The 21,920-nt window shown below is 37.4% G+C and overlaps 72 non-coding genes across 72 annotated transcripts; all 72 read right to left on the bottom strand.

The window, feature by feature from the left end:
- Positions 1-32: 32 nt before the first annotated feature.
- On the bottom strand, positions 33-114 carry Trnas-aga (transfer RNA serine (anticodon AGA)). The gene has a single exon. It is a non-coding gene; the product is annotated as a tRNA-Ser (tRNA).
- A 63-nt stretch (positions 115-177) lies between these two features.
- Positions 178-259, bottom strand: Trnas-aga (transfer RNA serine (anticodon AGA)). The gene has a single exon. It is a non-coding gene; the product is annotated as a tRNA-Ser (tRNA).
- Positions 260-322: 63 nt separating this feature from the next.
- Positions 323-404, bottom strand: Trnas-aga (transfer RNA serine (anticodon AGA)). The gene has a single exon. It is a non-coding gene; the product is annotated as a tRNA-Ser (tRNA).
- Positions 405-464: 60 nt separating this feature from the next.
- Positions 465-546, bottom strand: Trnas-aga (transfer RNA serine (anticodon AGA)). The gene has a single exon. It is a non-coding gene; the product is annotated as a tRNA-Ser (tRNA).
- A 202-nt stretch (positions 547-748) lies between these two features.
- On the bottom strand, positions 749-830 carry Trnas-uga (transfer RNA serine (anticodon UGA)). The gene has a single exon. It is a non-coding gene; the product is annotated as a tRNA-Ser (tRNA).
- Positions 831-890: 60 nt separating this feature from the next.
- Positions 891-972, bottom strand: Trnas-aga (transfer RNA serine (anticodon AGA)). The gene has a single exon. It is a non-coding gene; the product is annotated as a tRNA-Ser (tRNA).
- Positions 973-1,032: 60 nt separating this feature from the next.
- Positions 1,033-1,114, bottom strand: Trnas-aga (transfer RNA serine (anticodon AGA)). The gene has a single exon. It is a non-coding gene; the product is annotated as a tRNA-Ser (tRNA).
- A 344-nt stretch (positions 1,115-1,458) lies between these two features.
- Positions 1,459-1,540, bottom strand: Trnas-uga (transfer RNA serine (anticodon UGA)). Its single transcript has one exon. It is a non-coding gene; the product is annotated as a tRNA-Ser (tRNA).
- Positions 1,541-1,600: 60 nt separating this feature from the next.
- On the bottom strand, positions 1,601-1,682 carry Trnas-aga (transfer RNA serine (anticodon AGA)). Its single transcript has one exon. It is a non-coding gene; the product is annotated as a tRNA-Ser (tRNA).
- A 60-nt stretch (positions 1,683-1,742) lies between these two features.
- Trnas-aga (transfer RNA serine (anticodon AGA)) lies at positions 1,743-1,824 on the bottom strand. Its single transcript has one exon. It is a non-coding gene; the product is annotated as a tRNA-Ser (tRNA).
- Positions 1,825-1,884: 60 nt separating this feature from the next.
- On the bottom strand, positions 1,885-1,966 carry Trnas-aga (transfer RNA serine (anticodon AGA)). Its single transcript has one exon. It is a non-coding gene; the product is annotated as a tRNA-Ser (tRNA).
- A 202-nt stretch (positions 1,967-2,168) lies between these two features.
- Positions 2,169-2,250, bottom strand: Trnas-aga (transfer RNA serine (anticodon AGA)). Its single transcript has one exon. It is a non-coding gene; the product is annotated as a tRNA-Ser (tRNA).
- Positions 2,251-2,310: 60 nt separating this feature from the next.
- On the bottom strand, positions 2,311-2,392 carry Trnas-aga (transfer RNA serine (anticodon AGA)). Its single transcript has one exon. It is a non-coding gene; the product is annotated as a tRNA-Ser (tRNA).
- Positions 2,393-2,452: 60 nt separating this feature from the next.
- Trnas-uga (transfer RNA serine (anticodon UGA)) lies at positions 2,453-2,534 on the bottom strand. Its single transcript has one exon. It is a non-coding gene; the product is annotated as a tRNA-Ser (tRNA).
- Positions 2,535-2,597: 63 nt separating this feature from the next.
- On the bottom strand, positions 2,598-2,679 carry Trnas-aga (transfer RNA serine (anticodon AGA)). Its single transcript has one exon. It is a non-coding gene; the product is annotated as a tRNA-Ser (tRNA).
- Positions 2,680-2,881: 202 nt separating this feature from the next.
- Positions 2,882-2,963, bottom strand: Trnas-aga (transfer RNA serine (anticodon AGA)). The gene has a single exon. It is a non-coding gene; the product is annotated as a tRNA-Ser (tRNA).
- A 204-nt stretch (positions 2,964-3,167) lies between these two features.
- Positions 3,168-3,249, bottom strand: Trnas-uga (transfer RNA serine (anticodon UGA)). The gene has a single exon. It is a non-coding gene; the product is annotated as a tRNA-Ser (tRNA).
- Positions 3,250-3,311: 62 nt separating this feature from the next.
- On the bottom strand, positions 3,312-3,393 carry Trnas-uga (transfer RNA serine (anticodon UGA)). Its single transcript has one exon. It is a non-coding gene; the product is annotated as a tRNA-Ser (tRNA).
- A 350-nt stretch (positions 3,394-3,743) lies between these two features.
- Trnas-aga (transfer RNA serine (anticodon AGA)) lies at positions 3,744-3,825 on the bottom strand. The gene has a single exon. It is a non-coding gene; the product is annotated as a tRNA-Ser (tRNA).
- A 639-nt stretch (positions 3,826-4,464) lies between these two features.
- Trnas-aga (transfer RNA serine (anticodon AGA)) lies at positions 4,465-4,546 on the bottom strand. The gene has a single exon. It is a non-coding gene; the product is annotated as a tRNA-Ser (tRNA).
- A 350-nt stretch (positions 4,547-4,896) lies between these two features.
- Positions 4,897-4,978, bottom strand: Trnas-aga (transfer RNA serine (anticodon AGA)). The gene has a single exon. It is a non-coding gene; the product is annotated as a tRNA-Ser (tRNA).
- A 63-nt stretch (positions 4,979-5,041) lies between these two features.
- Positions 5,042-5,123, bottom strand: Trnas-aga (transfer RNA serine (anticodon AGA)). Its single transcript has one exon. It is a non-coding gene; the product is annotated as a tRNA-Ser (tRNA).
- Positions 5,124-5,186: 63 nt separating this feature from the next.
- On the bottom strand, positions 5,187-5,268 carry Trnas-aga (transfer RNA serine (anticodon AGA)). Its single transcript has one exon. It is a non-coding gene; the product is annotated as a tRNA-Ser (tRNA).
- Positions 5,269-5,331: 63 nt separating this feature from the next.
- Positions 5,332-5,413, bottom strand: Trnas-aga (transfer RNA serine (anticodon AGA)). The gene has a single exon. It is a non-coding gene; the product is annotated as a tRNA-Ser (tRNA).
- Positions 5,414-5,473: 60 nt separating this feature from the next.
- On the bottom strand, positions 5,474-5,555 carry Trnas-aga (transfer RNA serine (anticodon AGA)). The gene has a single exon. It is a non-coding gene; the product is annotated as a tRNA-Ser (tRNA).
- Positions 5,556-5,760: 205 nt separating this feature from the next.
- Positions 5,761-5,842, bottom strand: Trnas-aga (transfer RNA serine (anticodon AGA)). Its single transcript has one exon. It is a non-coding gene; the product is annotated as a tRNA-Ser (tRNA).
- A 781-nt stretch (positions 5,843-6,623) lies between these two features.
- Trnas-aga (transfer RNA serine (anticodon AGA)) lies at positions 6,624-6,705 on the bottom strand. Its single transcript has one exon. It is a non-coding gene; the product is annotated as a tRNA-Ser (tRNA).
- A 60-nt stretch (positions 6,706-6,765) lies between these two features.
- Positions 6,766-6,847, bottom strand: Trnas-aga (transfer RNA serine (anticodon AGA)). The gene has a single exon. It is a non-coding gene; the product is annotated as a tRNA-Ser (tRNA).
- Positions 6,848-6,907: 60 nt separating this feature from the next.
- On the bottom strand, positions 6,908-6,989 carry Trnas-aga (transfer RNA serine (anticodon AGA)). Its single transcript has one exon. It is a non-coding gene; the product is annotated as a tRNA-Ser (tRNA).
- Positions 6,990-7,049: 60 nt separating this feature from the next.
- Positions 7,050-7,131, bottom strand: Trnas-aga (transfer RNA serine (anticodon AGA)). Its single transcript has one exon. It is a non-coding gene; the product is annotated as a tRNA-Ser (tRNA).
- A 347-nt stretch (positions 7,132-7,478) lies between these two features.
- Positions 7,479-7,560, bottom strand: Trnas-aga (transfer RNA serine (anticodon AGA)). Its single transcript has one exon. It is a non-coding gene; the product is annotated as a tRNA-Ser (tRNA).
- A 204-nt stretch (positions 7,561-7,764) lies between these two features.
- Positions 7,765-7,846, bottom strand: Trnas-uga (transfer RNA serine (anticodon UGA)). The gene has a single exon. It is a non-coding gene; the product is annotated as a tRNA-Ser (tRNA).
- A 784-nt stretch (positions 7,847-8,630) lies between these two features.
- On the bottom strand, positions 8,631-8,712 carry Trnas-aga (transfer RNA serine (anticodon AGA)). Its single transcript has one exon. It is a non-coding gene; the product is annotated as a tRNA-Ser (tRNA).
- A 4,208-nt stretch (positions 8,713-12,920) lies between these two features.
- On the bottom strand, positions 12,921-13,002 carry Trnas-aga (transfer RNA serine (anticodon AGA)). Its single transcript has one exon. It is a non-coding gene; the product is annotated as a tRNA-Ser (tRNA).
- A 205-nt stretch (positions 13,003-13,207) lies between these two features.
- On the bottom strand, positions 13,208-13,289 carry Trnas-aga (transfer RNA serine (anticodon AGA)). The gene has a single exon. It is a non-coding gene; the product is annotated as a tRNA-Ser (tRNA).
- A 60-nt stretch (positions 13,290-13,349) lies between these two features.
- Positions 13,350-13,431, bottom strand: Trnas-aga (transfer RNA serine (anticodon AGA)). The gene has a single exon. It is a non-coding gene; the product is annotated as a tRNA-Ser (tRNA).
- Positions 13,432-13,494: 63 nt separating this feature from the next.
- On the bottom strand, positions 13,495-13,576 carry Trnas-aga (transfer RNA serine (anticodon AGA)). Its single transcript has one exon. It is a non-coding gene; the product is annotated as a tRNA-Ser (tRNA).
- Positions 13,577-13,639: 63 nt separating this feature from the next.
- Positions 13,640-13,721, bottom strand: Trnas-aga (transfer RNA serine (anticodon AGA)). The gene has a single exon. It is a non-coding gene; the product is annotated as a tRNA-Ser (tRNA).
- Positions 13,722-13,784: 63 nt separating this feature from the next.
- Positions 13,785-13,866, bottom strand: Trnas-aga (transfer RNA serine (anticodon AGA)). The gene has a single exon. It is a non-coding gene; the product is annotated as a tRNA-Ser (tRNA).
- Positions 13,867-13,926: 60 nt separating this feature from the next.
- On the bottom strand, positions 13,927-14,008 carry Trnas-aga (transfer RNA serine (anticodon AGA)). Its single transcript has one exon. It is a non-coding gene; the product is annotated as a tRNA-Ser (tRNA).
- Positions 14,009-14,068: 60 nt separating this feature from the next.
- Positions 14,069-14,150, bottom strand: Trnas-aga (transfer RNA serine (anticodon AGA)). Its single transcript has one exon. It is a non-coding gene; the product is annotated as a tRNA-Ser (tRNA).
- A 60-nt stretch (positions 14,151-14,210) lies between these two features.
- Positions 14,211-14,292, bottom strand: Trnas-aga (transfer RNA serine (anticodon AGA)). Its single transcript has one exon. It is a non-coding gene; the product is annotated as a tRNA-Ser (tRNA).
- A 202-nt stretch (positions 14,293-14,494) lies between these two features.
- On the bottom strand, positions 14,495-14,576 carry Trnas-uga (transfer RNA serine (anticodon UGA)). The gene has a single exon. It is a non-coding gene; the product is annotated as a tRNA-Ser (tRNA).
- A 60-nt stretch (positions 14,577-14,636) lies between these two features.
- On the bottom strand, positions 14,637-14,718 carry Trnas-aga (transfer RNA serine (anticodon AGA)). The gene has a single exon. It is a non-coding gene; the product is annotated as a tRNA-Ser (tRNA).
- A 60-nt stretch (positions 14,719-14,778) lies between these two features.
- Positions 14,779-14,860, bottom strand: Trnas-aga (transfer RNA serine (anticodon AGA)). Its single transcript has one exon. It is a non-coding gene; the product is annotated as a tRNA-Ser (tRNA).
- Positions 14,861-14,920: 60 nt separating this feature from the next.
- Positions 14,921-15,002, bottom strand: Trnas-aga (transfer RNA serine (anticodon AGA)). Its single transcript has one exon. It is a non-coding gene; the product is annotated as a tRNA-Ser (tRNA).
- Positions 15,003-15,062: 60 nt separating this feature from the next.
- Trnas-aga (transfer RNA serine (anticodon AGA)) lies at positions 15,063-15,144 on the bottom strand. The gene has a single exon. It is a non-coding gene; the product is annotated as a tRNA-Ser (tRNA).
- Positions 15,145-15,207: 63 nt separating this feature from the next.
- Positions 15,208-15,289, bottom strand: Trnas-aga (transfer RNA serine (anticodon AGA)). Its single transcript has one exon. It is a non-coding gene; the product is annotated as a tRNA-Ser (tRNA).
- A 205-nt stretch (positions 15,290-15,494) lies between these two features.
- Trnas-aga (transfer RNA serine (anticodon AGA)) lies at positions 15,495-15,576 on the bottom strand. The gene has a single exon. It is a non-coding gene; the product is annotated as a tRNA-Ser (tRNA).
- Positions 15,577-15,639: 63 nt separating this feature from the next.
- On the bottom strand, positions 15,640-15,721 carry Trnas-aga (transfer RNA serine (anticodon AGA)). Its single transcript has one exon. It is a non-coding gene; the product is annotated as a tRNA-Ser (tRNA).
- Positions 15,722-15,929: 208 nt separating this feature from the next.
- Trnas-aga (transfer RNA serine (anticodon AGA)) lies at positions 15,930-16,011 on the bottom strand. Its single transcript has one exon. It is a non-coding gene; the product is annotated as a tRNA-Ser (tRNA).
- A 63-nt stretch (positions 16,012-16,074) lies between these two features.
- Trnas-aga (transfer RNA serine (anticodon AGA)) lies at positions 16,075-16,156 on the bottom strand. Its single transcript has one exon. It is a non-coding gene; the product is annotated as a tRNA-Ser (tRNA).
- A 63-nt stretch (positions 16,157-16,219) lies between these two features.
- Trnas-aga (transfer RNA serine (anticodon AGA)) lies at positions 16,220-16,301 on the bottom strand. Its single transcript has one exon. It is a non-coding gene; the product is annotated as a tRNA-Ser (tRNA).
- Positions 16,302-16,506: 205 nt separating this feature from the next.
- Trnas-aga (transfer RNA serine (anticodon AGA)) lies at positions 16,507-16,588 on the bottom strand. Its single transcript has one exon. It is a non-coding gene; the product is annotated as a tRNA-Ser (tRNA).
- Positions 16,589-16,648: 60 nt separating this feature from the next.
- On the bottom strand, positions 16,649-16,730 carry Trnas-aga (transfer RNA serine (anticodon AGA)). Its single transcript has one exon. It is a non-coding gene; the product is annotated as a tRNA-Ser (tRNA).
- Positions 16,731-16,793: 63 nt separating this feature from the next.
- Positions 16,794-16,875, bottom strand: Trnas-aga (transfer RNA serine (anticodon AGA)). Its single transcript has one exon. It is a non-coding gene; the product is annotated as a tRNA-Ser (tRNA).
- Positions 16,876-16,938: 63 nt separating this feature from the next.
- On the bottom strand, positions 16,939-17,020 carry Trnas-aga (transfer RNA serine (anticodon AGA)). The gene has a single exon. It is a non-coding gene; the product is annotated as a tRNA-Ser (tRNA).
- Positions 17,021-17,083: 63 nt separating this feature from the next.
- Trnas-aga (transfer RNA serine (anticodon AGA)) lies at positions 17,084-17,165 on the bottom strand. The gene has a single exon. It is a non-coding gene; the product is annotated as a tRNA-Ser (tRNA).
- A 63-nt stretch (positions 17,166-17,228) lies between these two features.
- Positions 17,229-17,310, bottom strand: Trnas-aga (transfer RNA serine (anticodon AGA)). The gene has a single exon. It is a non-coding gene; the product is annotated as a tRNA-Ser (tRNA).
- Positions 17,311-17,515: 205 nt separating this feature from the next.
- On the bottom strand, positions 17,516-17,597 carry Trnas-aga (transfer RNA serine (anticodon AGA)). The gene has a single exon. It is a non-coding gene; the product is annotated as a tRNA-Ser (tRNA).
- A 205-nt stretch (positions 17,598-17,802) lies between these two features.
- Positions 17,803-17,884, bottom strand: Trnas-aga (transfer RNA serine (anticodon AGA)). The gene has a single exon. It is a non-coding gene; the product is annotated as a tRNA-Ser (tRNA).
- A 63-nt stretch (positions 17,885-17,947) lies between these two features.
- Trnas-aga (transfer RNA serine (anticodon AGA)) lies at positions 17,948-18,029 on the bottom strand. The gene has a single exon. It is a non-coding gene; the product is annotated as a tRNA-Ser (tRNA).
- Positions 18,030-18,092: 63 nt separating this feature from the next.
- Positions 18,093-18,174, bottom strand: Trnas-aga (transfer RNA serine (anticodon AGA)). Its single transcript has one exon. It is a non-coding gene; the product is annotated as a tRNA-Ser (tRNA).
- Positions 18,175-18,234: 60 nt separating this feature from the next.
- On the bottom strand, positions 18,235-18,316 carry Trnas-aga (transfer RNA serine (anticodon AGA)). Its single transcript has one exon. It is a non-coding gene; the product is annotated as a tRNA-Ser (tRNA).
- Positions 18,317-18,517: 201 nt separating this feature from the next.
- On the bottom strand, positions 18,518-18,599 carry Trnas-aga (transfer RNA serine (anticodon AGA)). Its single transcript has one exon. It is a non-coding gene; the product is annotated as a tRNA-Ser (tRNA).
- Positions 18,600-18,659: 60 nt separating this feature from the next.
- Trnas-aga (transfer RNA serine (anticodon AGA)) lies at positions 18,660-18,741 on the bottom strand. The gene has a single exon. It is a non-coding gene; the product is annotated as a tRNA-Ser (tRNA).
- A 632-nt stretch (positions 18,742-19,373) lies between these two features.
- On the bottom strand, positions 19,374-19,455 carry Trnas-aga (transfer RNA serine (anticodon AGA)). The gene has a single exon. It is a non-coding gene; the product is annotated as a tRNA-Ser (tRNA).
- Positions 19,456-19,944: 489 nt separating this feature from the next.
- Trnas-aga (transfer RNA serine (anticodon AGA)) lies at positions 19,945-20,026 on the bottom strand. The gene has a single exon. It is a non-coding gene; the product is annotated as a tRNA-Ser (tRNA).
- Positions 20,027-20,808: 782 nt separating this feature from the next.
- On the bottom strand, positions 20,809-20,890 carry Trnas-aga (transfer RNA serine (anticodon AGA)). The gene has a single exon. It is a non-coding gene; the product is annotated as a tRNA-Ser (tRNA).
- A 63-nt stretch (positions 20,891-20,953) lies between these two features.
- Trnas-aga (transfer RNA serine (anticodon AGA)) lies at positions 20,954-21,035 on the bottom strand. The gene has a single exon. It is a non-coding gene; the product is annotated as a tRNA-Ser (tRNA).
- A 63-nt stretch (positions 21,036-21,098) lies between these two features.
- On the bottom strand, positions 21,099-21,180 carry Trnas-aga (transfer RNA serine (anticodon AGA)). Its single transcript has one exon. It is a non-coding gene; the product is annotated as a tRNA-Ser (tRNA).
- A 492-nt stretch (positions 21,181-21,672) lies between these two features.
- On the bottom strand, positions 21,673-21,754 carry Trnas-aga (transfer RNA serine (anticodon AGA)). Its single transcript has one exon. It is a non-coding gene; the product is annotated as a tRNA-Ser (tRNA).
- Positions 21,755-21,920: the final 166 nt, after the last annotated feature.

The following is a 21,920-nucleotide window of genomic DNA, read 5'->3' as shown; positions in this document are numbered from 1 at the left end:
CTATTTTTGTCAATCAAAAATAAAAATCAAATCGTTGTCGGCAGGATTCGAACCTACGCGGGCAGAGCCCAACAGATTTCTAGTCTGTCGCCTTAACCACTCGGCCACGACAACTTATTTCAAAAAGAAACAAAAACAAATTGTATTTTTGCCACTTTAAGAATTAAAATAAATATTCGTTGTCGGCAGGATTCGAACCTACGCGGGCAGAGCCCAACAGATTTCTAGTCTGTCGCCTTAACCACTCGGCCACGACAACTTATTTCAAAAAGAAACAAAAACAAATTGTATTTTTGCCACTTTAAGAATTAAAATAAATATTCGTTGTCGGTAGGATTCGAACCTACGCGGGCAGAGCCAAACAGATTTCTAGTCTGTCGCCTTAACCACTCGGCCACGACAACTTAATTCAAAAAGAAACAAAAACAAATTGTATTTTTGTCAATCAAAAATAAAAATCAAATCGTTGTCGGCAGGATTCGAACCTACGCGGGCAGAGCCCAACAGATTTCTAGTCTGTCGCCTTAACCACTCGGCCACGACAACTTAATTCAAAAAGATACAAAAACAAATTCTATTTTTGTCAATCAAAAATAAAAATCAAATCGTTGTCGGCAGGATTCGAACCTACGCAGGCAGAGCACAACAGATTTCAAGTCTGTCGCCTTAACCACTCGGCCACGACAACTTATTTCAAAAAGAAACAAAAACAAATTGTATTTTATCACTTCAAAAATAAAAATCAAATCGTTGTCGGCAGGATTCGAACCTACGCGGGCAGAGCCCAACAGATTTCAAGTCTGTCGCCTTAACCACTCGGCCACGACAACTTATTTCAAAAAGAAACAAAAACAAATTCTATTTTTGTCAATCAAAAATAAAAATCAAATCGTTGTCGGCAGGATTCGAACCTACGCGGGCAGAGCCCAACAGATTTCTAGTCTGTCGCCTTAACCACTCGGCCACGACAACTTATGTCAAAAAGAAACAAAAACAAATTGTATTTTTGTCAATCAAAAATAAAAATAAAATCGTTGTCGGCAGGATTCGAACCTACGCGGGCAGAGCCCAACAGATTTCTAGTCTGTCGCCTTAACCACTCGGCCACGACAACTTATGTCAAAAAGAAACAAAAACAAATTGTATTTTTGTCAATCAAAAATAAAAATCAAATCGTAGTCGGCAGGATTCGAACCTACGCAGGCAGAGCACAACAGATTTCAAGTCTGTCGCCTTAACCACTCGGCCACGACAACTTATTTCAAAAAGAAACAAAAACAAATTCTATTTTTGTCAATCAAAAATAAAAATCAAATCGTTGTCGGCAGGATTCGAACCTACGCAGGCAGAGCACAACAGATTTCAAGTCTGTCGCCTTAACCACTCGGCCACGACAACTTATTTCAAAAAGAAACAAAAACAAATTGTATTTTATCACTTCAAAAATAAAAATCAAATCGTTGTCGGCAGGATTCGAACCTACGCGGGCAGAGCCCAACAGATTTCAAGTCTGTCGCCTTAACCACTCGGCCACGACAACTTATTTCAAAAAGAAACAAAAACAAATTCTATTTTTGTCAATCAAAAATAAAAATCAAATCGTTGTCGGCAGGATTCGAACCTACGCGGGCAGAGCCCAACAGATTTCTAGTCTGTCGCCTTAACCACTAGGCCACGACAACTTATGTCAAAAAGAAACAAAAACCAACTGTATTTTTGTCAATCAAAAATAAAAATAAAATCGTTGTCGGCAGGATTCGAACCTACGCGGGCAGAGCCCAACAGATTTCTAGTCTGTCGCCTTAACCACTCGGCCACGACAACTTATGTCAAAAAGAAACAAAAACAAATTGTATTTTTGTCAATCAAAAATAAAAATCAAATCGTTGTCGGCAGGATTCGAACCTACGCGGGCAGAGCCCAACAGATTTCTAGTCTGTCGCCTTAACCACTCGGCAACGACAACTTATGTCAAAAAGAAACAAAAACAAATTGTATTTTTGTCAATCAAAAATAAAAATCAAATCGTTGTCGGCAGGATTCGAACCTACGCAGGCAGAGCACAACAGATTTCAAGTCTGTCGCCTTAACCACTCGGCCACGACAACTTATTTCAAAAAGAAACAAAAACAAATTCTATTTTTGTCAATCAAAAATAAAAATCAAATCGTTGTCGGCAGGATTCGAACCTACGCGGGCAGAGCCCAACAGATTTCTAGTCTGTCGCCTTAACCACTCGGCCACGACAACTTATGTCAAAAAGAAACAAAAACAAATTGTATTTTTGTCAATCAAAAATAAAAATCAAATCGTTGTCGGCAGGATTCGAACCTACGCGGGCAGAGCCCAACAGATTTCTAGTCTGTCGCCTTAACCACTCGGCCACGACAACTTATGTCAAAAAGAAACAAAAACAAATTCTATTTTTGTCAATCAAAAATAAAAATCAAATCGTTGTCGGCAGGATTCGAACCTACGCGGGCAGAGCCCAACAGATTTCAAGTCTGTCGCCTTGACCACTCGGCCACGACAACTTATTTCAAAAAGAAACAAAAACAAATTCTATTTTTATCATTTTAAGAATTAAAATAAATATTCGTTGTCGGCAGGATTCGAACCTACGCGGGCAGAGCCCAACATATTTCTAGTCTGTCGCCTTAACCACTCGGCCACGACAACTTATGTCAAAAAGAAACAAAAACAAATTCTATTTTTGTCAATCAAAAATAAAAATCAAATCGTTGTCGGCAGGATTCGAACCTACGCAGGCAGAGCACAACAGATTTCAAGTCTGTCGCCTTAACCACTCGGCCACGACAACTTATTTCAAAATGAAACAAAAACAAATTGTATTTTATCACTTCAAAAATAAAAATCAAATCGTTGTCGGCAGGATTCAAACCTACGCGGGCAGAGCCCAACAGATTTCTAGTCTGTCGCCTTAACCACTCGGCCACGACAACTTATTTCAAAAAGAAACAAAAACAAATTCTATTTTTGTCAATCAAAAATAAAAATCAAATCGTTGTCGGCAGGATTCGAACCTACGCAGGCAGAGCACAACAGATTTCAAGTCTGTCGCCTTAACCACTCGGCCACGACAACTTTGCCAAAAAGAAACAAAAACAAATTGTATTTTTGTCACTTTAAGAATTAAAATAAATATTCGTTGTCGGCAGGATTCGAACCTACGCGGGCAGAGCCCAACAGATTTCAAGTCTGTCGCCTTAACCAATAGGCCACGACAACTTTGCCAAAAAGAAACGAAAACAAATTGTATTTTTGTCACTTTAAGAATTAAAATAAATATTCGTTGTCGGCAGGATTCGAACCTACGCGGGCAGAGCCCAACAGATTTCAAGTCTGTCGCCCTAACCACTCGGCCACGACAACTTTGTCAAAAAGAAACTAAAACAAATTGTATTTTTGTCACTTTAAGAATTAAAATAAATATTCGTTGTCGGCAGGATTCGAACCTACGCGGGCAGAGCCCAACATATTTCTAGTCTTTCGCCTTAACCACTCGGCCACGACAACTTATGTCAATAAGAAACAAAAACAAATTGTATTTTTGTCACTTTAAGAATTATCATAAATATTCGTTGTCGGCAGGATTCGAACCTAAGCGGGCAGAGCCCAACATATTTCTAGTCTGTCGCCTTAATCACTCGGCCACCACAACTTATGTCAAAAAGAAACAAAAACCATTTGTATTTTTATCACTTTAAAAATAAAAATCAAATCGTTGTCGGCAGGATTCGAACCTACGCGGGCAGAGCCCAACAGATTTCTAGTATGTCGCCTTAACCACTCGGCCACGACAACTTGTTTCAAAATGAAAAAAAAAAATTGTATTTTTGCCACTTTAAGAATTAAAATAAATTTTCGTTGTCGGCAGGATTCGAACCTAAGCGGGCAGAGCCCAACATACTTCTAGTCTGTCGCCTTAACCACTCGGCCACGACAACTTATGTCAATTAGAAACAAAAACAAATTGTATTTTTGTCGCTTTAAGAATTAAAATAAATATTCGTTGTCGGCAGGATTCGAACCTACGCGGGCAGAGCCCAAAATATTTCTAGTCTGTCACCTTAACCACTCGGCCACGACAACTTATGTAAAAAAGAAAAAAAAACAAATTGTATTTTATTCACTTTAAGAATTAAAATAAATATTAGTTGTCGGCATGATTCGAACCTAAGCGGGCAGAGCCCAACATATTTCTAGTCTGTCGCCTTAACCACTCGGCCACGACAACTTATGTCAATAAGAAACAAAAAAAAATTGTATTTTTGTCACTTTAAGAATTAAAATAAATATTCGTTGTCGGCAGGATTCGAAACTACGCGGGCAGAGCCCAACAGATTTCAAGTCTGTCGACTTAACCACTCAGCCACGACAACTTATGTCAATAAGAAACAAAAAAAAATTGTATTTTTGTCACTTTAAGAATTAAAATCAAATCGTTGTCGGCAGGATTCGAACCTACGCGGGCAGAGCCCAATAGATTTCTAGTCTGTCGCCTTAACCACTCGGCCACGACAACTTATGTCAAAAAGAAACAAAAACAAATTGTATTTTTGCCACTTTAAGAATTAAAATAAATATTCTTTGTCGGCAGGATTCGAACCTACGCGGGCAGAGCCCAACAGATTTCTAGTCTGTCGACTTAACCACTCGGCAACGACAACTTATTTCAAAAAGAAACAAAAACAAATTGTATTTTTGCCACTTTAAGAATTAAAATAAATATTCGTTGTCGGCAGGATTCGAACCTACGCGGGCAGAGCCCAACAGATTTCTTGTATGTCGCCTTAACCACTCGGCCGCGACAACTTATTTCAAAAAGAAACAAAAACAAATTGTATTTTATTACTTCAAAAATCAAAATCAAATCGTTGTCGGCAGGATTCGAACCTACGCGGGCAGAGCCCAACAGATTTCTAGTCTGTCGCCTTAACCACTCGGCCACGACAACTTATTTCAAAAAGAAACAAAAACAAATTGTATTTTTGCCACTTTAAGAATTAAAATAAATATTCGTTGTCGGCAGGATTCGAACCTACGCGGGCAGAGCCCAAAAGATTTCTAGTCTGTCGCCTTAACCACTCGGCCACGACAACTTATGTCAAAAAGAAACAAAAACAAATTGTATTTTTGCCACTTTAAGAATTAAAATAAATATTCGTTGTCGGCAGGATTCGAACCTAAGCGGGCAGAGCCCAACAGATTTCTAGTCTGTCGCCTTAACCACTCGGCCACGACAACTTATTTCAAAAAGAAACAAAAACAAATTCTATTTTTGTCATTTTAAGAATTAAAATAAATATTCGTTGTCGGCAGGATTCGAACCTACGCGGGCAGAGCCCAACATATTTCTAGTCTGTCGCCTTAACCACTCGGCCACGACAACTTATGTCAAAAAGAAACAAAAACAAATTCTATTTTTGTCAATCAAAAATAAAAATCAAATCGTTGTCGGCAGGATTCGAACCTACGCGGGCAGAGCCCAACAGATTTCTAGTCTGTCGCCTTAACCACTCGGCCACGACAACTTTTGTCAAAAAGAAACAAAAACAAATTCTATTTTTGTCAATCAAAAATAAAAATCTAATCATTGTCGGCAGGATTCGAACCTACGCAGGCAGACCACAACAGATTTCAAGTCTGTCGCCTTAACCACTCGGCCACGACAACTTATTTCAAAAAAAAACAAAAACAAATTGTATTTTTGCCACTTTAAGAATTAAAATAAATTTTCGATGTCGGCAGGATTCGAACCTACGCGGGCAGAGCCCAACAGATTTCTAGTCTGTCGCCTTAACCACTCGGCCACGACAACTTATTTCAAAAAGAAACAAAAACAAATTGTATTTTTGTCACTTTAAGAATTAAAATAAATATTCGTTGTCGGCAGGATTCGAACTTACGCGGGCAGAGCCCAAAAGATTTCTAGTCTGTCGCCTTAACCACTCGGCCACGACAACTTATGTTGATAAGAAACAAAAACAAATTGTATTTTTGTCACTTTAAGAATTAAAATAAATATTCATTGTCGGCAGGATTCGAACCTACGCGGGCAGAGCCCAACAGATTTGAAGTCTGTCGCCGTAACCACTCGGCCACGACAACTTATGTCAATAAGAAACAAAAACAAATTGTATTTTTGTCACTTTAAGAATTAAAATAAATATTCGTTGTCGGCAGGATTCGAACCTACGCGGGCAGAGCCCAACCGATTTGAAGTCTGTCGCCGTAACCACTCGGCCACGACAACTTATTTCAAACTGAAACAAAAACAAATTGTATTTTTGTCACATTAAGTATTAAAATAAATTTTCGTTGTCGGCAGGATTCGAACCTACGCGGGCAGAGCCCAACATATTTCTAGTCTGTCGCCTTAACCACTCGGCCACGACAATTTTGTCAAAAAGAAACAAAAACAAATTGTATTTTATCACTTTAAAAATAAATATCAAATCGTTGTCGGCAGGATTCGAACCTATGCGGGCAGAGCCCAATAGAATTCAAGTCTGTCGCCTTAACCACTCGGCCACGACAACTTATGTCAAAAAGAAACAAACACAAATTCTATTTTTGTCAATCAAAAATAAAAATCAAATCGTTGTCGGCAGGATTCGAACCTACGCGGGCAGAGCCCAACAGATTTCTAGTCTGTCGCCTTAACCACTCGGCCACGACAACTTATGTCAAAAAGAAACAAAAACAAATTCTATTTTTGTCAATCAAAAATAAAAATCAAATCGTTGTCGGCAGGATTCGATCCTACGCGGGCAGAGCCCAACAGATTTCTAGTCTGTCGCCTTAACCACTCGGCCACGACAACTTATGTCAAAAAGAAACAAAAACAAATTGTATTTTTGTCAATCAAAAATAAAAATCAAATCGTTGTCGGCAGGATTCGAACCTACGCGGGCAGAGCCCAACAGATTTCTAGTCTGTCGCCTTAACCACTCGGCCACGACAACTTTTGTCAAAAAGAAACAAAAACAAATTCTATTTTTGTCAATCAAAAATAAAAATCAAATCGTTGTCGGCAGGATTCGAACCTACGCGGGCAGAGCCCAACAGATTTCTAGTCTGTCGCCTTAACCACTCGGCCACGACAACTTATTTCAAAAAGAAACAAAAACAAATTCTATTTTTGTCATTTTAAGAATTGAAATAAATATTCGTTTTCGGCAGGATTCGAACCTACGCGGGCAGAGCCCAACATATTTCTAGTCTGTCGCCTTAACCACTCGGCCACGACAACTTATGTCAAAAAGAAACAAAAACAAATTCTATTTTTGTCAATCAAAAATAAAAATCAAATCGTTGTCGGCAGGATTCGAACCTACGAAGGCAGAGCACAACAGATTTCAAGTCTGTCGCCTTAACCACTCGGCCACGACAACTTATTTCAAAATGAAACAAAAACAAATTGTATTTTATCACTTCAAAAATAAAAATCAAATCGTTGTCGGCAGGATTCAAACCTACGCGGGCAGAGCCCAACAGATTTCTAGTCTGTCGCCTTAACCACTCGGCCACGACAACTTATTTCAAAAAGAAACAAAAACAAATTCTATTTTTGTCAATCAAAAATAAAAATCAAATCGTTGTCGGCAGGATTCGAAACTACGCAGGCAGAGCACAACAGATTTCAAGTCTGTCGCCTTAACCACTCGGCCACGACAACTTTGCCAAAAAGAAACTAAAACAAATTGTATTTTTGTCACTTTAAGAATTAAAATAAATATTCGTTGTCGGCAGGATTCGAACCTACGCGGGCAGAGCCCAACAGATTTCAAGTCTGTCGCCTTAACCAATCGGCCACGACAACTTTGCCAAAAAGAAACAAAAACAAATTGTATTTTTGTCACTTTAAGAATTAAAATAAATATTCGTTGTCGGCAGGATTCGAACCTAAGCGGGCAGAGCCGGACAGATTTCAAGTCTGTCGCCTTAACCACTCGGCCACGACAACTTTGTCAAAAAGAAAACAAAAACAAATTGTATTTTTGTCACTTTAAGAATTAAAATAAATATTCGTTGTCGGCAGGATTCGAACCTACGCGGGCAGAGCCCAACATATTTCTAGTCTTTCGCCTTAACCACTCGGCCACGACAACTTATGTCAATAAGAAACAAAAACAAATTGTATTTTTGTCACTTTAAGAATTATAATAAATATTCGTTGTCTGCCGGATTCGAACCTAAGCGGGCAGAGCCCAACATATTTCTAGTCTGTCGCCTTAATCACTCGGCCACGACAACTTATGTCAAAAAGAAACAAAAACCATTTGTATTTTTATCACTTTAAAAACAAAAATCAAATGGTTGTCGGCAGGATTCGAACCTAGGCGGGCAGAGCCCAACAGATTTCTAGTATGTCGCCTTAACCACTCGGCCACGACAACTTGTTTCAAAATGAAACAAAAAAAATTGTATTTTTGCCACTTTAAGAATAAAAATAAATATTCGTTGTCGGCAGGATTCGAACCTAAGCGGGCAGAGCCCAACATACTTCTAGTCTGTCGCCTTAACCACTCGGCCACGACAACTTATGTCAATAAGAAACAAAAACAAATTGTATTTTTGTCGCTTTAAGAATTAAAATAAATATTCGTTGTCGGCAGGATTCGAACCTACGCGGGCAGAGCCCAACAGATTTCTAGTCTGTCGCCTTAACCACTCGGCCACGACAACTTATTTCAAAAAGAAACAAAAACAAATTGTATTTTTGCCACTTTAAGATAGATATAGATAGATTTAAATTTATTTCGGAACAACGGTACCATGCATGCAAAATTTGAAATAATAAAGAAGCGTCCGTAGTTCCCAGGGGGCGGCGAAAGACTGTTAAGTCATCTAGTCAGCTGCCCCCTGGCTGTGATTCAATTCAAGTTCATTATTTTTTCATATAAAAGAAAGCAATACGAATCAAGATAGGCTACAACAAAAAGGCTATTCGTAAATACAAAACCAAATACATTATATTAAACACAATTAGCTTTACATTTGAAAACTTATTAAACATTTTACTGTTACGCAGCGAGCCTACTGTGGAAAGATAGTTAAATAGATGTGAAACTGTTTCGGCACAACAGTATATAGGCCTATATGCAAAAACTAATAAAAACGTCCGTAGATTTCAGGGAACGGCTAAGTAATTTTACAAGAAAAAAAAGAAAATGAAAATGAAAACGAAACATGATACTTTACAAAAAGAACTATTCGTAAGTATATCCAGAACAGAAATGACAAAACAAAATACATTATATTAAACACAATAAGCGTTAAGTTTGAAAACCTATTTAAACACTTTACTGGTACGCCGCCGAGCCCACGGCGAATAGATAGATAAGTAGATTTATAAATCTTTTGGAGCAACGGTATATAGGCCTATATGAAAACATCAAAAAAAAAAAAAAAAAAAAAAAAAAAAAAGAGTCCGTAGACCCCAGGGAACGGCTAAGCATATTTACAAGGAAAAAGAAAAGTAAACGAAACAAGATATATTACAAAAAGAACTGTTCGTAAGTACATGATTAACCGAAAATCTAAAACAAAATACATTATATTAGACACAATTAGAGTTACATTTGGAAACTTAATTGACAGTTTACTTCTAAGCCGGCGCCCCCATTGTAAATAAATGCTATGACTTATAATAATCATTGATGCAGAACTGATTGCACGCTGTATTTTTTATCTAAAATTTCAACTCGTGTTTTTTTTCTTATCTAAAATACTTCATTATTACCCCTGTTTCGCAGATTAGCCAATTTTACCTTTTTAATTGCCTAGGGTTTGTTTTGATTTTGTGTTTACGTTCCCTCGTGGTAAAAGTTCAACAACATTAGTTTAATTGCCTTAACAAATGACTTGTATGGTAATAGTTTAATATTTATATCTAAATTCTCCCAATATTTTGGCCCTAAAAATCCTATGGTTTTTCTTCCTGAGTTGGTGGAGGCGCCGACTTGAAAATAGTTTTGTTTATCCCGCAGCCTTGTATTATGGGAATGTAAGTTTTCTAGGGGGGCCATCAAATTTGCCAATGTTTCTGGTAATTTGTTGTTTTTAAAGTTATGAATTATTTGCAATATTTCCAATTTGGTTAGGTCGTGCAATTTTAAAATTGAGTGGTTATGATATAATGGAAGTAATCTTGTTTTAGGAGGGGTGCCGCTTAAAATTTGGATTGCCCTATTCTGTAGTACTTCAAGATGTTTTAATTTAGTTGGATAAGCTCTACCCCAGGTTACAACACAATATCGAAGATGAGTATTGATTAAGCTATAATACAAAAGGCGAAGTGCATGAGTGTCCAAATAATATTTCATTTTTGATAAGAGTCCAATTCCCCTAGATATCTTTTGTTCAATCATTTTAATATGAGGTATCCATGACAATTTATCATCTATGATGAGGCCTAAATATTTCGCTGAATTTACCTGTTTCAGTTTATTATCCCTTATTTTAATACTGAATTGATTTTCTATTTCCAAATTTGAATTGGTTACCAAGTAATGTGTTTTAGAATGATTAATTGATAATTTATTAGCCCGAAACCAGTGGTCCATTTTTTCTATATCTATTTGAATTATTTTTTGAAGCTGTTTTATGTCTTTGTTAGAAGAGTAAATGACAGTATCATCTGCGTATAAACTACAATTTATATTTGAGTTTATTGGTAAGTCATTAATGTAAATTTGAAACAGAAGAGGTGCTAATATACAACCTTGTGGGACACCGCATACAGGCATCGACGGATTAGAAAGAGTTTTTCCTACTTTTGTACTATGCTTCCTTTGCCTTAAAAAATTTTCTATTAGTTTCAAGGGTGGGCCTCTGATACCATAATGATTTAGTTTTTTAAGTAATATTTGGTTGTCTATGGTATCAAAGGCCTTGGCTAAATCAAGGAAAACTACACAACTATATCTGTGGTTTTCTTGGTTATTTAATAGGTTTTCATATAATTCTGTTGTGGCAAGTGAGGTTGAGTGATATTTCCTAAATCCGTGTTGATGTTTACTAATAGTTTTATGTTTTACAAAAAATTTTAGAAGTTGATGGTGCATTACTTTTTCAAATATTTTTCCAAAAATAGGTGTAACCGCTATTGGCCTATAGTCATTAGGTGTTATTGGTCTACTTAATTTTGGTATGGGTGTTATATGTGCCTCTTTGAGGCATTCTGGAAATTCTGAATTCGCTATGCATGAGTTGTAAATTTGTGTTAAGATTGGCGACAAAACTTGTGATGCCATTTGTATGTATTTTATTGGAATATTGTGTGGGCCACTAGATTGCCTTATACGTAAACTTTTGATGTATTTTTTAATTTCAAATTCTGTGGCTGGTGAAAAAAAGAATGAGTCTGTTGTGGAGTTTATTTTACCAAGGTATTCATGATATTTGTGATTTGCGGTTGGGATTTGATTAGCCATTGTAGTTCCTATGTTTATGAAATGTCTGTTTAATGTTTCAGCTATTTCATTTTGGCATGTTAATTCCCTATTGTCAATTGTTAATTTTTCTATAACGTGTTTTGGTTGGATGTTATTTTGTATTGATTTTATTATTTTCCATGTGTCACAAGAGCTTCTGCTGTTTTTTAGCTGGTTTTGGAAGTACATCTGTTTGGCTTTTTTTTTTACCCTCGTAAGTAGATTGTTGTATTTTTTGAAAGCTAGAATTTTTGTTGCATCATTTGTTTTATAGCAATTTCGAAACTTCCTATTTTTTACTTTAATTGATTTTAAAATTGCTTTGGATATCCAGGGTTTTGTTGCTAATTTCCTTTCCTTTCTAGTCATTGAGCGCAAAGGCGCATGTTCATTTAATATCGCTGTAAAAATGTTAATCAGCTTTTCAAATTGTTTATTGTTTGTAGCTTCCGTGTTATCTCCAGTATAAAGATTGTTTTCTAAATCAGCTAAAAATTGCTCTTTGTTAAATTTCGATGTATCGCGTATATGGTATGAGATTTTCCTTTTGTCAACAAATTCAGTTGTATAAACTAACAGAAATACTGGTAAGTGATCAGACATGTTGTAATCTATTATCCCAGGGGTTATATGATTTAGTATAGAATTTGAATAAAAATGGTCCAGTAGTGAGTTTTTGCTATGTGGTTCAAAGTGTGTTGCCTTGTTTATATAAATATTTGTCCCTGTACTTAAAACATTAGTTGTGTAGGTTTCTATTTTTCTGCTTGACTTCTTTAAAAGGTTTATATTAAAGTCGCCACCTATAATATAGTCGCTTTTTTCGTTTTGAAGCGTTTCTAAATTAATAACAAATTTTTCCTCAAACTCATGGAATTTATCTCCAGGATGCCTGTATACGACTCCCACAATAGTTTTCATTGATTCCTTATTGGTTAGTTCAAACCACAAGTTTTCACAGTGGCTTTCTTTGTCTATTGTAATTTGTAGGTCTGGCCTTGTTGTTACTTGGTAACCTGAATCAATGTAAGCAGCTACCCCTCCCGATTTGGTTGGGGAATCCACATGTATAAAGTTATATCCGTTTATGTAATTGTCAAAAGGAATGCTTTCTTGTGTAATTTTGGTTTCTGACACTAATATTATGTTGGGTTTTTTATGTAGCAAATTTAACATCTCCTCCAGGCGATGTTTATTCTTTGCAAGGCTTCGAATATTAATATGTATTATAAAAAAAGTATCCTTTTTATTTTGCTTTTTCAAAAGACTATTTAGTGATTTGTCATTATAATATGTACATTTATCAATATTTTCATAAAATATGTTTTTTGTATTAGTTTCTTGTGTATATTTGTTGGTAGTCATCTCAATATTTAAACAATAAATAGCTATTTACAATATTTACAAACAATTATTGGGCGATGTTTGTTTAGCTTCTTAAGAATTAAAATAAATATTCGTTGTTGGCAGGATTCGAACCTACGCGGGCAGAGCCCAACAGATTTCTAGTCTGTCGCCTTAACCACTCGGCCACGACAACTTATTTCAAAAAGAAACAAAAACAAATTCTATTTTTGTCATTTTAAGAATTAAAATAAATATTCGTTGTCGGCAGGATTCGAACCTACGCGGGCAGAGCCCAACATATTTCTAGTCTGTCGCCATAACCACTCGGCCACGACAACTTATGTCAAAAAGAAACAAACACAAATTCTATTTTTGTCAATCAAAAATAAAAATCAAATCGTTGTCGGCAGGATTCGAACCTACGCGGGCAGAGCCCAACAGATTTCTAGTCTGTCGCCTTAACCACTCGGCCACGACAACTTATGTCAAAAAGAAACAAAAACAAATTCTACTTTTGTTAATCAAAAATAAAAATCAAATCGTTGTCGGCAGGATTCGAACCTACGCGGGCAGAGCCCAACAGATTTCTAGTCTGTCGCCTTAACCACTCGGCCACGACAACTTATTTCAAAAAGAAACAAAAACAAATTGTATTTTTGCCACTTTAAGAATTAAAATAAATATTCGTTGTCGGCAGGATTCGAACCTACGCGGGCAGAGCCCAACAGATTTCTAGTCTGTCCCCTTAACCACTCGGCCACGACAACTTATTTCAAAAAGAAACAAAAACAAATTGTATTTTTGACATTTAAAGAATTAAAATAAATTTTCGTTGTCGGCAGGATTCGAACCTACGCGGGCAGAGCCCAACAGATTTCTAGTCTGTCGCCTTAACCACTCGGCCACGACAACTTATTTCAAAAAGAAACAAAAACAAATTGTATTTTTGTCACTTTAAGAATTAAAATAAATATTCGTTGTCGGCATGATTCGAACCTACGCGGGCAGAGCCCAACAGATTTCTAGTCTGTCGCCTTAACCACTCGGCCACGACAACTAAATTCAAAAAGAAACAAAAACAAATTGTATTTTTGTCAATCAAAAATAAAAATCAAATCGTTGTCGGCAGGATTCGAACCTACGCGGGCAGAGCCCAACAGATTTCTAGTCTGTCGCCTTAACCACTCGGCCACGACAACTAAATTCAAAAAGAAACAAAAACAAATTGTATTTTTGTCAATCAAAAATAAAAATCAAATCGTTGTCGGTAGGATTCGTACCTACGCGGGCAGAGCCCAACAGATTTCTAGTCTGTCGCCTTAACCACTCGGCCACGACAACTAAATTCAAAAAGAAACAAAAACAAATTGTATTTTTGTCAATCAAAAATAAAAATCAAATCGTTGTCGGCAGGATTCGAACCTACGCGGGCAGAGCCCAACAGATTTCTAGTCTGTCGCCTTAACCACTCGGCCACGACAACTTAATTCAAAAAGAAACAAAAACAAATTCTATTTTTGTCAATCAAAAATAAAAATCAAATCGTTGTCGGCAGGATTCGAACCTACGCAGGCAGAGCACAACAGATTTCAAGTCTGTCGCCTTAACCACTCGGCCACGACAACTTATTTCAAAAAGAAACAAAAACAAATTGTATTTTATCACTTCAAAAATAAAAATCAAATCGTTGTCGGCAGGATTCGAACCTACGCGGGCAGAGCCCAACAGATTTCAAGTCTGTCGCCTTAACCACTCGGCCACGACAACTTATTTCAAAAAGAAACAAAAACAAATTCTATTTTTGTCAATCAAAAATAAAAATCAAATCGTTGTCGGCAGGATTCGAACCTACGCGGGCAGAGCCCAACAGATTTCTAGTCTGTCGCCTTAACCACTCGGCCACGACAACTTATTTCAAAAAGAAACAAAAACAAATTCTATTTTTGTCAATCAAAAATAAAAATCAAATCGTTGTCGGCAGGATTCGAAGCTACGCGGGCAGAGCCCAACAGATTTCTAGTCTGTCGCCTTAACCACTCGGCCACGACAACTTATGTCAAAAAGAAACAAAAACAAATTGTATTTTTGTCAATCAAAAATAAAAATCAAATCGTTGTCGGCAGGATTCGAACCTACGCGGGCAGAGCCCAACAGATTTCTAGTCTGTCGCCTTAACCACTCGGCCACGGCAACTTATGTCAAAAAGAAACAAAAACAAATTCTATTTTTGTCAATCAAAAATAAAAATCAAATCGTTGTCGGCAGGATTCGAACCTACGCGGGCAGAGCCCAACAGATTTCTAGTCTGTCGCCTTAACCACTCGGCCACGAAAACTTATTTCAAAAAGAAACAAAAACAAATTCTATTTTTATCATTTTAAGAATTAAAATAAATATTCGTTGTCGGCAGGATTCGAACCTACGCGGGCAGAGCCCAACATATTTCTAGTCTGTCGCCTTAACCACTCGGCCACGACAACTTATGTCAAAAAGAAACAAAAACAAATTCTATTTTTGTCAATCAAAAATAAAAATCAAATCGTTGTCGGCAGGATTCGAACCTACGCAGGCAGAGCACAACACATTTCAAGTCTGTCGCCTGAACCACTCGGCCACGACAACTTATTTCAAAATGAAACAAAAACAAATTGTATTTTTGTCACTTTAAGAATTAAAATAAATATTCGTTGTCGGCAGGATTCGAACCTACGCGGGCAGAGCCCAACAGATTTCTAGTCTGTCGCCTTAACCACTCGGCCACGACAACTTATTTCAAAAAGAAACAAAAACAAATTGTATTTTTGCCACTTTAAGAATTAAAATAAATATTCGTTGTCGGCAGGATTCGAACCTACGCGGGCAGAGCCCAACAGATTTCTAGTCTGTCGCCTTAACCACTCGGCCACGACAACTTATTTCAAAAAGAAACAAAAACAAATTGTATTTTTGCCACTTTAAGAATTAAAATAAATATTCGTTGTCGGCAGGATTCGAACCTACGCGGGCAGAGCCCAACATATTTCTAGTCTTTCGCCTTAACCACTCGGCCACGACAACTTATGTCAATAAGAAACAAAAACAAATTGTATTTTTGTCACTTTAAGAATTAAAATAAATATTCGTTGTCGGCAGGATTCGAACCTACGCGGGCAGAGCCCAACAGATTTCTAGTCTGTCGCCTTAACCACTCGGCCACGACAACTTATTTCAAAAAGAATCAAAAACAAATTGTATTTTTGCCACTTTAAGAATTAAAATAAATATTCGTTGTCGGCAGGATTCGAACCTACGCGGGCAGAGCCCAACAGATTTCTAGTCTGTCGCCTTAACCACTCGGCCACGACAACTTATTTCAAAAAGAAACAAAAACAAATTGTATTTTTGCCACTTTAAGAATTAAAATAAATATTCGTTGTCGGCAGGATTCGAACCTACGCGGGCAGAGCCCAACAGATTTCTAGTCTGTCGCCTTAACCACTCGGCCACGACAACTTATTTCAAAAAGAAACAAAAACAAATTCTATTTTTGTCATTTTAAGAATTGAAATAAATATTCGTTGTCGGCAGGATTCGAACCTACGCGGGCAGAGCCCAACATATTTCTAGTCTGTCGCCATAACCACTCGGCCACGACAACTTATGTCAAAAAGAAACAAACACAAATTCTATTTTTGTCAATCAAAAATAAAAATCAAATCGTTGTCGGCAGGATTCGAACCTACGCGGGCAGAGCCCAACAGATTTCTAGTCTGTCGCCTTAACCACTCGGCCACGACAACTTATGTCAAAAAGAAACAAAAACAAATTCTACTTTTGTTAATCAAAAATAAAAATCAAATCGTTGTCGGCAGGATTCGAACCTACGCGGGCAGAGCCCAACAGATTTCTAGTCTGTCGCCTTAACCACTCGGCCACGACAACTTATTTCAAAAAGAAACAAAAACAAATTGTATTTTTGCCACTTTAAGAATTAAAATAAATATTCGTTGTCGGCAGGATTCGAACCTACGCGGGCAGAGCCCAACAGATTTCTAGTCTGTCGCCTTAACCACTCGGCCACGACAACTTATTTCAAAAAGAAACAAAAACAAATTGTATTTTTGACATTTAAAGAATTAAAATAAATTTTCGTTGTCGGCAGGATTCGAACCTACGCGGGCAGAACCCAACAGATTTCTAGTCTGTCGCCTTAACCACTCGGCCACGACAACTTATTTCAAAAAGAAACAAAAACAAATTGTATTTTTGCCACTTTAAGAATTAAAATAAATATTCGTTGTCGGCAGGATTCGAACCTACGCGGGCAGAGCCCAACAGATTTCTAGTCTGTCGCCTTAACCACTCGGCCACGACAACTTATTTCAAAAAGAAACAAAAACAAATTGTATTTTTGCCACTTTAAGAATTAAAATAAATATTCGTTGTCGGCAGGATTCGAACCTACGCGGGCAGATCCCAACAGATTTCTAGTCTGTCGCCTTAACCACTCGGCCACGACAACTTATTTCAAAAAGAAACAAAAACAAATTCTATTTTTGTCATTTTAAGAATTAAAATAAATATTCGTTGTCGGCAGGATTCGAACCTACGCGGGCAGAGCCCAACATATTTCTAGTCTGTCGCCATAACCACTCGGCCACGACAACTTCTGTCAAAAAGAAACAAACACAAATTCTATTTTTGTCAATCAAAAATAAAAATCAAATCGTTGTCGGCAGGATTCGAACCTACGCGGGCAGAGCCCAACAGATTTCTAGTCTGTCGCCTTAACCACTCGGCCACGACAACTTATGTCAAAAAGAAACAAAAACAAATTCTACTTTTGTTAATCAAAAATAAAAATCAAATCGTTGTCGGCAGGATTCGAACCTACGCGGGCAGAGCCCAACAGATTTCTAGTCTGTCGCGTTAACCACTCGGCCACGACAACTTATTTCAAAAAGAAACAAAAACAAATTGTATTTTTGCCACTTTAAGAATTAAAATAAATATTCGTTGTCGGCAGGATTCGAACCTACGCGGGCAGAGCCCAACAGATTTCTAGTCTGTCGCCTTAACCACTCGGCCACGACAACTTATTTCAAAAAGAAACAAAAACAAATTGTATTTTTGACATTTAAAGAATTAAAATAAATTTTCGTTGTCGGCAGGATTCGAACCTACGCGGGCAGAACCCAACAGATTTCTAGTCTGTCGCCTTAACCACTCGGCCACGACAACTTATTTCAAAAAGAAACAAAAACAAATTGTATTTTTGTCACTTTAAGAATTAAAATAAATATTCGTTGTCGGTAGGATTCGTACCTACGCGGGCAGAGCCCAACAGATTTCTAGTCTGTCGCCTTAACCACTCGGCCACGACAACTAAATTCAAAAAGAAACAAAAACAAATTGTATTTTTGTCAATCAAAAATAAAAATCAAATCGTTGTCGGCAGGATTCGAACCTACGCGGGCAGAGCCCAACAGATTTCTAGTCTGTCGCCTTAACCACTCGGCCACGACAACTTAATTCAAAAAGAAACAAAAACAAATTCTATTTTTGTCAATCAAAAATAAAAATCAAATCGTTGTCGGCAGGATTCGAACCTACGCAGGCAGAGCACAACAGATTTCAAGTCTGTCGCCTTAACCACTCGGCCACGCAACTTATTTCAAAAAGAAACAAAAACAAATTGTATTTTTGTCAATCAAAAATAAAAATCAAATCGTTGTCGGCAGGATTCGAACCTACGCGGGCAGAGCCCAACAGATTTCTAGTCTGTCGCCTTAACCACTCGGCCACGGCAACTTATGTCAAAAAGAAACAAAAACAAATTCTATTTTTGTCAATCAAATATAAAAATCAAATCGTTGTCGGCAGGATTCGAACCTACGCGGGCAGAGCCCAACAGATTTCTAGTCTGTCGCCTTAACCACTCGGCCACGACAACTTATTTCAAAAAGAAACAAAAACAAATTCTATTTTTATCATTTTAAGAATTAAAATAAATATTCGTTGTAGGCAGGATTCGAACCTACGCGGGCAGAGCCCAACATATTTCTAGTCTGTCGCCTTAACCACTCGGCCACGACAACTTATGTCAAAAAGAAACAAAAACAAATTCTATTTTTGTCAATCAAAAATAAAAATCAAATCGTTGTCGGCAGGATTCGAACCTACGCAGGCAGAGCACAACAGATTTCAAGTCTGTCGCCTGAACCACTCGGCCACGACAACTTATTTCAAAATGAAACAAAAACAAATTGGATTTTATCACTTCAAAAATAAAAATCAAATCGTTGTCGGCAGGATTCAAACCTACGCGGGCAGAGCCCAACAGATTTCTAGTCTGTCGCTTAACCACTCGGCCACGACAACTTATTTCAAAAAGAAACACAAACAAATTCTATTTTTGTCAATCAAAAATAAAAATCAAATCGTTGTCGGCAGGATTCGAACCTACGCAGGCAGAGCACAACAGATTTCAAGTCTGTCGCCTTAACCACTCGGCCACGACAACTTTGCCAAAAAGAAACAAAAACAAATTGTATTTTTGTCACTTTAAGAATTAAAATAAATATTCGTTGTCGGCAGGATTCGAACCTACGCGGGCAGAGCCCAACAGATTTCTAGTCTGTCGCCTTAACCACTCGGCCACGACAACTTTGCCAAAAAGAAACAAAAACAAATTATATTTTTGTCACTTTAAGAATTAAAATAAATATTCGTTGTCGGCAGGATTCGAACCTTAGCGGGCAGAGCCGAACAGATTTCAAGTCTGTTCACCACTCGGCCACGACAACTTTGTCAAAAAGAAACAAAAACAAATTGTATTTTTGTCACTTTAAGAATTAAAATAAATATTCGTTGTCGGCAGGATTCGAACCTACGCGGGCAGAGCCCAACATATTTCTAGTCTTTCGCCTTAACCACTCGGCCACGACAACTTATGTCAGTAAGAAACAAAAACAAATTGTATTTTTGTCACTTTAAGAATTATAATAAATATTCGTTGTCTGCAGGATTCGAACCTAAGCGGGCAGAGCCCAACATATTTCTAGTCTGTCGCCTTAATCACTCGGCCACGACAACTTATGTCAAACAGAAACAAAAACCATTTGTATTTTTATCACTTTAAAAATAAAAATCAAATCGTTGTCGGCAGGATTCGAACCTACGCGGGCAGAGCCCAACAGATTTCTAGTATGTCGCCTTAACCACTCGGCCACGACAACTTGTTTCAAAATGAAACAAAAAAAATTGTATTTTTGCCACTTTAAGAATTAAAATAAATTTTCGTTGTCGGCAGGATTCGAACCTAAGCGGGCAGAGCCCAACATATTTCTAGTCTGTCGCCTTAACCACTCGGCCACGACAACTTATGTCAATAAGAAACAAAAACAAATTGTATTTTTGTCACTTTGAGAATTAAAATAAATATTCGTTGTCGGCAGGATTCAAAACTACGCGGGCAGAGCCCAACAGATTTCAAGTCTGTCGCCTTAACCACTCAGCCACGACAACTTATGTCAATAAGAAACAAAAAAAAATTGTATTTTTGTCACTTTAAGAATTAAAATCAAATCGTTGTCGGCAGGATTCGAACCTATGCGGGCAGAGCCCAATAGATTTCTAGTCTGTCGCCTTAACCACTCGGCCACGACAACTTATGTCAAAAAGAAACAAAAACAAATTGTATTTTTGCCACTTTAAGAATTAAAATAAATATTCTTTGTCGGCAGGATTCGAACCTACGCGGGCAGAGCCCAACAGATTTCTAGTCTGTCGACTTAAACACTCGGCCACGACAACTTATTTCAAAAAGAAACAAAAACAAATTGTATTTTTGCCACTTTAAGAATTAAAATAAATATTCGTTGTCGGAAGGATTCGAACCTACGCGGGCAGAGCCCAACAGATTTCTTGTATGTCGCCTTAACCACTCGGCCGCGACAACTTATTTCAAAAAGAAACAAAAACAAATTGTATTTTATCACTTCAAAAATCAAAATCAAATCGTTGTCGGCAGGATTCGAACCTACGCGGGCAGAGCCCAACAGATTTCTAGTGTGTCGCCTTAACCACTCGGCCACGACAACTTATTTCAAAAAGAAACAAAAACAAATTGTATTTTTGCCACTTTAAGAATTAAAATAAATATTCGTTGTCGGCAGGATTCGAACCTACGCGGGCAGAGCCCAACAGATTTCTAGTCTGTCGCCTTAACCACTCGGCCACGACAACTTATGTCAAAAAGAAACAAAAACAAATTGTATTTTTGCCACTTTAAGAATTAAAATAAATATTCGTTGTCGGCAGGATTCGAACCTAAGCGGGCAGAGCCCAACAGATTTCTAGTCTGTCGCCTTAACCACTCGGCCACGACAACTTATTTCAAAAAGAAACAAAAACAAATTCTATTTTTGTCATTTTAAGAACTAAAATAAATGTTCGTTGTCGGCAGGATTCGAACCTACGCGGGCAGAGCCCAACATATTTCTAGTCTGTCGCCTTAATCACTCGGCCACGACAACTTATGTCAAAAAGAAACAAAAACAAATTCTATTTTTGTCAATCAAAAATAAAAATCAAATCGTTGACGGCAGGATTCGAACCTACGCAGGCAGAGCACAACAGATTTCAAGTCTGTCGCCTTAACCACTCGGCCACGACAACTTTTGTCAAAAAGAAACAAAAACAAATTCTATTTTTGTCAATCAAAAATAAAAATCTAATCATTGTCGGCAGGATTCGAACCTACGCAGGCAGAGCACAACAGATTTCAAGTCTGTCGCCTTAACCATTCGGCCACGACAACTTATTTCAAAAAGAAACAAAAACAAATTGTAGTTTTGCCACTTTAAGAATTAAAAAAAATTTTCGATGTCGGCAGGATTCGAACCTACGCGGGCAGAGCCCAACAGATTTCTAGTCTGTCGCCTTAACCACTCGGCCACGACAACTTATTTCAAAAAGAAACAAAAACAAATTGTATTTTTGTCACTTTAAGAATTAAAATAAATATTCGTTGTCTGCAGGATTCGAACTTACGCGGGCAGAGCCCAAAAGATTTCTAGTCTGTCGCCTTAACCACTCGGCCACGACAACTTATGTTGATAAGAAACAAAA

The sequence above is a fragment of the Ascidiella aspersa genome, chromosome 2 (assembly GCF_963924565.1).
Source record: "Ascidiella aspersa chromosome 2, kaAscAspe10.2, whole genome shotgun sequence".
Classification (NCBI taxonomy): domain Eukaryota; kingdom Metazoa; phylum Chordata; class Ascidiacea; order Phlebobranchia; family Ascidiidae; genus Ascidiella; species Ascidiella aspersa.
This window is presented reverse-complemented; position numbering and strand designations above follow the sequence as displayed.